Genomic DNA, 9857 nt, shown 5'->3' on the forward strand with positions numbered 1-9857 from the left:
TTTCCTAAGGCGCTTTGCGTCCACTGGGAAACATTCGGCTGCGTACGGGTATACCAAAGTGAAAGTGCTGTCCGCACACAGCAGATGAGTTTGTAAGCTCACTGCAGAGGGCTGATGTAAGACGAGCGCGAGCAGCATGGCGATGAGCGCCATGGCGACGAGCGGCATGGCGATGAGCTTGCTCCCGGAGCGCTACGCGCGCCCGAGGGCCGCGCTCATCGGCGGAGCAGCAGGAGGGCGTTGCGCCGTATGCTCGGGGGCGAGGCTGGCGTGCGCACGACGGCGTCTGATGGCCAAGGCTGGGGGCTCGACATGGCGGCCTGTGCCTCCTGTGTGGTGCCAGAGCTCTGAGATTATGGCAGTGACCTCAAAACAGGGGGCATGTGGACGAACACTCACACACACACACGGAAACGAGCACTGTGAGATGAGAGAGAGACAGAGAGAGAGACACACACACAGAGACGGTTGGGTACAGGCGAGATTAGATCTGGGAGAATATAAAGCCAAGTACTGTAGCAATCAGAGAACAAAAGGCTTCACGGTGCAGTGATCTGAAATGCTCGCTGTTTGCACACTCTACTTCACCCTCTCCCTCTCTCGATGTGTCTGTCACCACACAGCTTCATCTGCCCGTATCTGTGTGTGTGTGAGCGCGTGTGTGAGCACACGAGAGAGAGAGAAACGAGACTCACCTAGATCTCTTGCAGTTTCACTTGTGCTTGAAGTGATAGAGTAAGATCCTGGATTCTCCGAGATTCTTCCCTACATTTCCGAGCAACTCTTTAAACAGAGGAGCTTCTGACTGCCTCTCATTCCCTGTTCCTCTGCTTCTCCTCCTTCTCCCTCTGTCTCTCTTCCTTTTGCTCTGAAAAGTGTCTGCAATGTATCTACTGCATACACACAGACAAAGAGTGGAGACCCACCAGCAGCGCCACAGGCCAAATACAATTTTTTGCTGCTTCCCCACTAAAAACAGGCCATTTCCTCTCTCTCTCTCTCTCTCTCTCTCTCTCTCTCTCTCTCTCTCTCTCTCTCTCTCTCTCTCTCTCTCTCTCTCTCCCTCCCTCCCTCCCTCTCTCTCTCTCTTTCTCTCTCTCTCTGTCTCTCTTTCTCTCTCTCTCTCTCTCTCTCTCTGCAGAGGATCTGTTCTTCAGCGTCTACCTCTTCCTCCAGCTAAGGCAGTCTCTGTCTCGACACGTCTCTCTCCCTCGCTCTCGTTTTCTCTCCCTCTTTTTCTATCCCATTCGTTCGCTCTCTCACTCTCGGTCCGGCACTCCTTGTCCTCCCTCTACACGGTTACTATGGATACTCTGCTCCCATCCAGAGAGGAGCTCGTCCGCAACGCGCAGAGGCTTCTGCAGGCGACTGTCTCTGCAGCCATGCAGCAGTCAAGTTACGGACCCGCGCCGTGAATCTCCCTCCCTCTCTCTTTCTCTCTCTCTCTCTCTCTCTCTCTCTGTGACTCTGTCAGAGCTTTGTCTTTTAACCCTTCGGGCTACGGCGGTCGGTTCAGTCGTAGCCCGTTGCAGTGAGGGATCAAAGCTGCGCGACAGACCTCACACGCAGGAGAGAGGGCAGCTCCCACTCAATGTACGTAACTCAGCGGAGCGTTGCCTCCTAGACGTGATCGGCGCAGGGGCGGCCGCGCGGCGTGCGCCAGAGTAAGGCGGTGGACCGGCTCTCCCGCGCACTACGCTCTCTTTCTACGCTATAATGTGTCTCCCCCACCGGGTGTCAAGCTCATGACATTTCTAAAGGTTTTTATTACCAAGGGCTACAAGCGTGTAGACGAGCACGGAAGCGCGAGGAACGTGAACCAGCGTGATTGTGCACCAACCGAATGCTTTGCAGGCTTGTGTGCGTGCATGCGTGCATTTGTCTTAATGCTTTTATATCTTTGTGTGTGAGAGAGGGCACTTCTATTTGTCAGCGTGAGGAGAATTTTTGCAGCAGCTTACATAAAACTCCCAGTGCACCCCATCACCATCCAGTTCCCTATTCCCTATCTTTGCTTCGGATGCGGGTCTCCGCGCGGGGCCGTGCGGTGGGGGTGGGGATCACCTCGCAGCCCGCTGGCTGCCACTGAGTCAGGGAGCGAGCTCATCTCCCCCTGCTGGTAATACCAGGCTCCACTAGGACGTGCCAAACGCAGTGCTCGGGGGGCACTGGTGTAACACATGAGCCCCTAAGCTCATCCTCCCACACGTGGAGTACCGCACACGGACACACATGGACGTGCAAGATCCAGGCTTAACATACACAGCACCGTTGTTAGCGTGGAAGCATCCTGCACCAGCACATACATTTCAGCGGAATTATTTTCGTACTCGATGAGGTACTAAAGAAAGTCACTTATCATATGACGAATGTGTGTGTGTGTGTGTGTGTGTGTGTGTGTGTGTGTTTGATAAGCCTGCTGTGTTAACGAAGGCAGGAGCCATCTGCTGGGGTGGGGGGAAACAATCTACAATCTGTGCTTTTGGAGAAGTGAGAGGTAATGAACACGGGAACACAAAGGACATGAGAAGTCAGTATAGCTCACGCACACATACACACGCATGCATGCACGTCACACACACACACGTCGGGTTTGAATCACCCATACTTTAGGCAAGTGGTCTCTATGGTAACTACTGCTAGCAGTCATGGCAACAGGGTAACTGTTATCAGGAAGAAAAAAACAAACAGCTAAACTATCATTACCGCCTTGATGACTTTGGGCCGCCTACCATTAGAACCCCGGTGATGGCATCACATCCCTTCCGGATGTATTTCTGCTCCGTAAAGAAGCACACTGACTTGCCTTGTCCCGCAAGTACCACGCGCATAAAAAATAACACTGAGTTAGGAATGACATTTATTTAGGAATGGCGTTTATTATCAAGCTAAAGTTAAAAGAGACCTGGATAATGTTGTTGGCCAGAGGAGGATGGCCCCCTTTTGAGTCTCGGTTCCTCTCAAGGTTTCTTCTTTGTGCTCTAGGGAGCACGTCACCATCGCCCTTGGCTTGCTCACTGGGGGCTTGGACTCGGACATTTGCGAAGCTGCTTTGCGACGTCTGTCTTAAAAAGCGCGATATAAATAAATTTGACTTGCTTCAATTAATTTAGTATGTCTTGATTGGGAGAAGGAGCGTGTTTTGCTAAAATCTCGCCGTGACACGGTCGCAAGCCTCATCCGTGGCACGAGAGGAACAGCAGCAAGGTGTGAGCGGAGAGCGGCGGGCACGCGGCCGTGACGCCTGGCCTGTGGGACGTGCTCCGACGCGTGGAGGGCTAGCCACGTGCGCCTCGCCCTACAGCTGACCACAACCACATATGCAGGTTCAGACAACGGCCCCTGGTGCTCTGTCGCCCAAGGTCCGTCTCCCCGCTCGTCCGGCGGAGGACGGCCAATCTCGCACCGCACACAGCGCGTTATCGACTTTTTCGTAATCCGCTTGTTTGGGTGCCGCTCCACCCGACGCCCGTAGGGGGGTTGCGTCGGATGCGTATGCCGTGCAGGAAACTTGCATGTAGGATGACTAAGAGAGAATGGGCGGAACGGAGGCTACCCGTGTTTTAATTCCGGCCTGAACTATTTTAACAGAGTGTAATTTAACAGGCTTGTGCCGAATCCTAGCCAAGTCCTTAGCAGAACACAGAAAACACAGACGACTGTACACAAAAACACACAGCCCTGTACAAAAGCACCCAACCCTACACAACCCCATACAACCCTGTACAAAAACACAAAACCCTATGCAACCACATACAACCCCGTTTAAAAACACACAACCCTATACAACTCTATACAAAACCACACAACCCTATACAACCCTGCACAAAAACACAACCCCTTACAACCCTGTATAAAAACACACAACTCTATACAACCACATTCAACCCTGTATAAAAACACACAACCCCTTACAACCCTGTACAAAAACACACAATCCTATAGAACATACAACCCTGTACAAAAACACACAACCCTATACAACCACATTCAACCCTGTATAAAAACACACAACCCCTTACAACCCTGTACAAAAACACACAATCCTATAGAACAACATACAACCCTGTACAAAAACACACAACCCTACACAACCCATGCGCAAAAAACTCACAACCCTGTACAAAAACACACAACCCTATACAAAAACACAAAACTCTATACAACCACATTCAACCCTGTATAAAAACACACAACCCCTTACAACCCTGTACAAAAATACACTATCCTATACAACAACATACAACCCTGTACAAAAACAGATAACCCCATAAAACCCCTTACAACCCTGTACTAAATCACACAATCCTATACAACCCTGTACAACTCTGTACAACTCTATAAAACCCTAATTCACACACATGGCAACGCTTCATATAACTTTCTGCAAATGTATGTTAGCAAGCCTATTGTCCGATAGCCGAAATGCAGTAGACACCTTAAAATACAACTCATACTTTAACGAGGTTACTTGAATGTTTACTTGAATGTTCTGTTCATGCTCCGACAGTAAGGTTGCACCAGGAGCAAACGGCACTCTGTTGCTGGGCCCAGGCGAGCGTGCGGTCCGCTAACCCCCGCCACGCGCGCAGCGCGACCGCGTCTTTCCCGTTCGCGCAGGACGGGGGCGCGCACGCGCCCGCTCAGCTTGAGTCGGGTGACACGCGGGCGCTCGCGGCGGGACCGCTGCGCGATCTCCTGACTGGCGTCTACGGGCTGCAGACCCTCGGTAGCATGGCTCGGTTTTCAGTACGTCGGCGCAATGAAGGCGTGTTCTGTGATAAAAGTGAAGCACCATTCCGCTCAGTTTCATCAGTCGCGCGATCATTATTTCCAGAGGAGGGTTTATGGGGAATAGGTGTGTGTAGGCATGTCCGGGCGAGTGCGTGCATGTGAACTGCTATGACAAGCCCTGCAATGAATACTACCAGTGTAGTGGATTCTCTCACTCTCTTCTGTCACTAAATCTCTCTCTCTCTCTCTCTCTCTCTCTCTCTCTCTCTCTCTCTCTCTCTCTCTCTCTCTCTCTCTCTCTCTCTCTCTCTCTCTCTCTCTCTCTCTCTCCCCACACACACACACACACACACAGCCCCCCTTCACACACATATGCACATCCACCCACACGCACATACAGACACACATATACATACAACCCTCCCTCGCACACACACACGTTCTTACATGCATGTGTGGAATGGCAGTAATCCTTTGCTGACAAACCAGGCTACCACACCTGCCCTTTGGTTACTATCCAGTTGCTTCTCTCAACAGTAAAACATTTCCTTGGAATTTTTCGAGTGAAACACACTCTTTCCTCAGGCAAAAAATGCGATCTTTAAAAGCCCTGCGCACCTGAAGCCGTAAAACCAAAGTGCGCCTCTTAAATATTTTACTCTTTCTAGTTTCATCATGTAGAATCACAGTTAAAAGAAGTTACCATTTTTCTTTGCTGAGCATTATATGATAAAAGACCGCAAGAGGTTGAATTGAGATGTGCTAGTGCCATCTAGTGGACAGATGCTGTTAGAGACATTCCTGCCACACCAGGATCATTATTTCCAGAGGAGGGTTTATGGGGAATAGGTGTGTGTAGGCATGTCCGGGCGAGTGCGTGCATGTGAACTGCTATGACAAGCCCTGCAATGAATACTACCAGTGTAGTGGATTCTCTCACTCTCTTCTGTCACTAAATCTCTCTCTCTCTCTCTCTCTCTCTCTCTCTCTCTCTCTCTCTCTCTCTCTCTCTCTCTCTCTCTCTCTCTCTCTCCCCACACACACACACACACACACAGCCCCCCTTCACACACATATGCACATCCACCCACACGCACATACAGACACACATATACATACAACCCTCCCTCGCACACACACACGTTCTTACATGCATGTGTGGAATGGCAGTAATCCTTTGCTGACAAACCAGGCTACCACACCTGCCCTTTGGTTACTATCCAGTTGCTTCTCTCAACAGTAAAACATTTCCTTGGAATTTTTCGAGTGAAACACACTCTTTCCTCAGGCAAAAAATGCGATCTTTAAAAGCCCTGCGCACCTGAAGCCGTAAAACCAAAGTGCGCCTCTTAAATATTTTACTCTTTCTAGTTTCATCATGTAGAATCACAGTTAAAAGAAGTTACCATTTTTCTTTGCTGAGCATTATATGATAAAAGACCGCAAGAGGTTGAATTGAGATGTGCTAGTGCCATCTAGTGGACAGATGCTGTTAGAGACATTCCTGCCACACCAGGAGTGTAGAGACGTCCGCTTGCAGGAGTCATCGCTCACTGCATCTGCTCTCCTCACTCAGGAGAAACTGACCCAGCACACCAGACCTAGAAGGGTCACACCTTTTTATTTGTTTGTCTGTGTTTTTTAAAATTATTATTTTAATTTCACTAGGGCCATAAATATAACACTCACAGAGCAGTCTACCTGCGTGCCCACATCAGCGTGAAGGTGTGCACCGGAGCCGATCCCCTCGTTACTGCATCGTTCCTGCGGGTGGCCTCGGCGTGGCCGCGCTGTGACAGTGGTTGGATGAGAACCTTCACGTTTTAGGTTAAGAACGTGAACGGCCCCTGGTGCTCTGTCGCCCAAGGTCCGTCTCCCTGCTCATCCGGCGGAGGACGGCCAATCTCGCACCGCACGCAGCGCGTTATCGACTTCTTCGTAATCCACTTGTTTGGGTGCCGCTCCACCCGACGTCCGTAGGGGGGTTGCGGCGGATGCGTATGCCGCGCTGTGGCCGCACTGTGACAGTGGTTGGACGAGACCCTTCACGTTCTAGGTTAAGTGTGGAGGGTGGTGCCATTTTAATAGGCCCTACATGCACAGCTCTATTTAAGCAAACGCCTCACTGTGGAGCAGCTTTAATTAACACACTGGAGAGCACCACGGGCTTCAGATAGACGTCTCTCTTCTTCTTTTTTTTTTTACAGTAAATGGGATTACTTTAAAGGTTGTGTGTTCCCTCTTTTTTCCTGCTATTCTACCTCTGTGCTCCTCTTCTTTCCATCTTTTTCTCCTCCCTCTCTCGCTTTCCTTTCACTCTCAAATGCAAAATCACGGAACATTAAACTCCTGTTTTAACTCTTTAACATTCCCTTGGCAGCTGTCCCTCCCCCTCCCTGTGTGTGTGTGTGTGTGAGAGTGAGTGAGTGTGTGTGTGTGTGTGTGTGTGTGTGTGTGTGAGTGAGTGTGTGTGTGAGTGAGTGAGTGTGTGTGTGTGTGTGTGTGACTGAGTGAGTGTGTGAGTGTGTGTGTGAGTGAGTGTGTGTGTGTGTGTGTGTGTGTGTGCGTGATTGAGGATTGAGTGAGTGTGTGTGTGTGAGTGAGTGAGTGAGTGTGTGTGTGTGTGTGATTGAGGATTGAGTGAGTGAGTGTGTGTGTGAGTGAGTGAGTGTGTGTGTGTGTGTTAGTGATTGAGGATTCAGTGAGTGAGTGTGTGTGTGAGTGAGTGAGTACTGGTCTCTTATGTAAGATTAGCTCAGAGGATTATTATTGGAAGTTCAGAATGTCCCTCCAGTAACCCCCACTACCCTTCACACACACACACACACACACACACACACACACACACACACACACACACACACACACACACACACACACACACACACACACACACACACACACACACACACACAGCTGCAAAGGCTGAAGGATCAAACGGAAGGTCACCTGTTTGTTAATCCAGCAGCTCTATGGAAAACTGCTGCTTGCATGCGAATCAGGATCATTCTTCACACTAGAGCAATCCCAGCCCAATGAAACTATTCACATGCACCTCGCTGCTCATTACACGCAAACACACACAGCTCATCACATCATGTTGTGTGTGTAATAGTGCTTCTGATCCCTGTACCTGCAGATGGGTCATTAGTGCAGTGCCGTTTTTAAGCAGTCAGCACAAATAAAGCTGTGTGACGCTGAGCAAAAACGTGTGTATTAATTAACTACTGAGCCTTAAGGGAGGTTACATAAATTATTGCATTCAAGCATCCTCTTCCTTGCACGCAAACACACACACACACACACACACACACACACACACACACACACACACACACACACACACACACACACACACACACACACACACACACACACACACACACACACACGGAGAGATATTTTCCTCAAAATCATATGAGCAAATGCACAAAGACATCATCGTGTGTAGCACTGGGGTGCCCAGTGGAGCTATATTAAGGCCCATTCCTGTTCAGCGTATACACCCCTGACTTTAGGCACAACAAAAAGTCACGCCATCCACGGAATGTCTCAGTATATCAAAAGTGGCCAGGAGGATGAGTACGGGAAGTTACGGGGTGTGAAGCGGACAGGCGGAGTTTAGGAAGTCCGCACCGTTCGTGGTCACCGTCGGTGAACTGAGCACAGAGGTGGCTGGGGCCTCCAGTTACTTGGGCGTGCACTTGGGTGACAAACTGTCCTGGTGCACAAACACCCACCCAGGTATGGCCTGTCGTCCATACCTTCTGAGGACGCGTTCTGCTGTTGCATGCTGGGCCGACAGCGTCGGCAACAGAGCGTTGAACGGACCTGAGCAAACCACTCCGCGCAGACACCTCCGTTGCGGGAGTCAGGCCGGACTCTCTGGCTCCCGGGAAACTGCCCGGCATCTTGGACGAGAGCTCACAGCCCCTGCACACGGCGCTGGAAGGTCAGAACGGATGCAGCCGTGCGGGGCAGGAGAGCACCATGTGCTCCTTACCTACCCTACAGGGGATCCCCGTGCCACAGGGACAGTATCGACCTCCTGCTGTCTGAAATGTGCTGAAATCACACCAGTCACACTACACACCCTACGTACTGCAGTCCATTACCTGCTACTCTTATGACACCTGCACTTTTATTATTCACTTATATCACATTTATTCTTATTTCTATTTATATTTAGACTGCAAGTACTGCGGCTCCATGTAGTATTCACTGTGAATTAAATTACCACAGTTATGCAAATACAATGTCAATCATCATATATGTATACACAGATATGTAAATAAATAAATTGCTCTACTTTTGTACTCTTATACATTACACTTTTTTACTTAATATGTGTGTGTTAGTGTGCATTTATGTGTTTTGTTGCTGCGATGCCACAATTTCATTTGAGCTCAAGAAAGTTCTTTTCAATCTATCTATCTTTATTTTTGACTCATTGTTGCCCTCTAGTGGGAGTGGCTGTAACAGCGCCCCACTGCAGCAGTCGATGAACTACTTTAAACAGTGCGTGGGTGTTTCCAGAAGTGAAATCACAACCCACATCATTAGATAACTAACTAACTCTAACTCACTCTCACTCACTTGCTCTCTCTCTCTCTCTCTCTCTCTCTCTCTCTCTCTCTCTCTCTCTCTCTCTCTCTCTCTCACTCACTTGCTCTCTCTCTCTCTCTCTCTCTCTCTCTCTCTCTCTCACTCACTTGCTCTCTCTCTCTCTCACTCACTTGCTCTCTCTCTCGCTCGCTCTCGCTCTCTCTCTCTCTCTCTCTCTCTCTCTCTCGCTCTCTCTCTCGGCTGGCAGGACCAGTAATGTGTAGGACGCCGGAGCACATCTGAGGCCGTGCTGCCATTGATGTGTGCGGTTCATATAGCGTACGGAACTCTCTTGCTGCCGTGGGGGTTCACGTGCTCTCCTCAAACTCCGCTCCGAGTCCGACCCATAAAGGTTGGCTACGCGTCCTACAAACCCTGCTCTTGGTTTACAGACATCTATTGAGCAAAGCCTCCTATGTTAAATTAGCTCCCGTGGAGTTCATATGAGCTCTCTCTCCACAGCGCCACATAATTTAATAGCAGTAATTTCACTGTGTTCGATTTCATTAGACTCTCTC

General features: G+C 49.8%; 1 protein-coding gene across 8 annotated transcripts in view; it reads right to left on the reverse strand.

Annotated features, from left to right (window-relative positions):
• The window catches only part of anks1b (ankyrin repeat and sterile alpha motif domain containing 1B), a 111042-nt gene that overhangs the window by 19172 nt on the left and 82013 nt on the right, over nt 1–9857 (reverse strand). The window lies entirely within an intron of this gene.

The sequence above is a fragment of the Electrophorus electricus genome, chromosome 2 (genome assembly GCF_013358815.1).
Source record: "Electrophorus electricus isolate fEleEle1 chromosome 2, fEleEle1.pri, whole genome shotgun sequence".
In the NCBI taxonomy this organism is placed as follows: Eukaryota; Metazoa; Chordata; class Actinopteri; order Gymnotiformes; family Gymnotidae; genus Electrophorus; species Electrophorus electricus.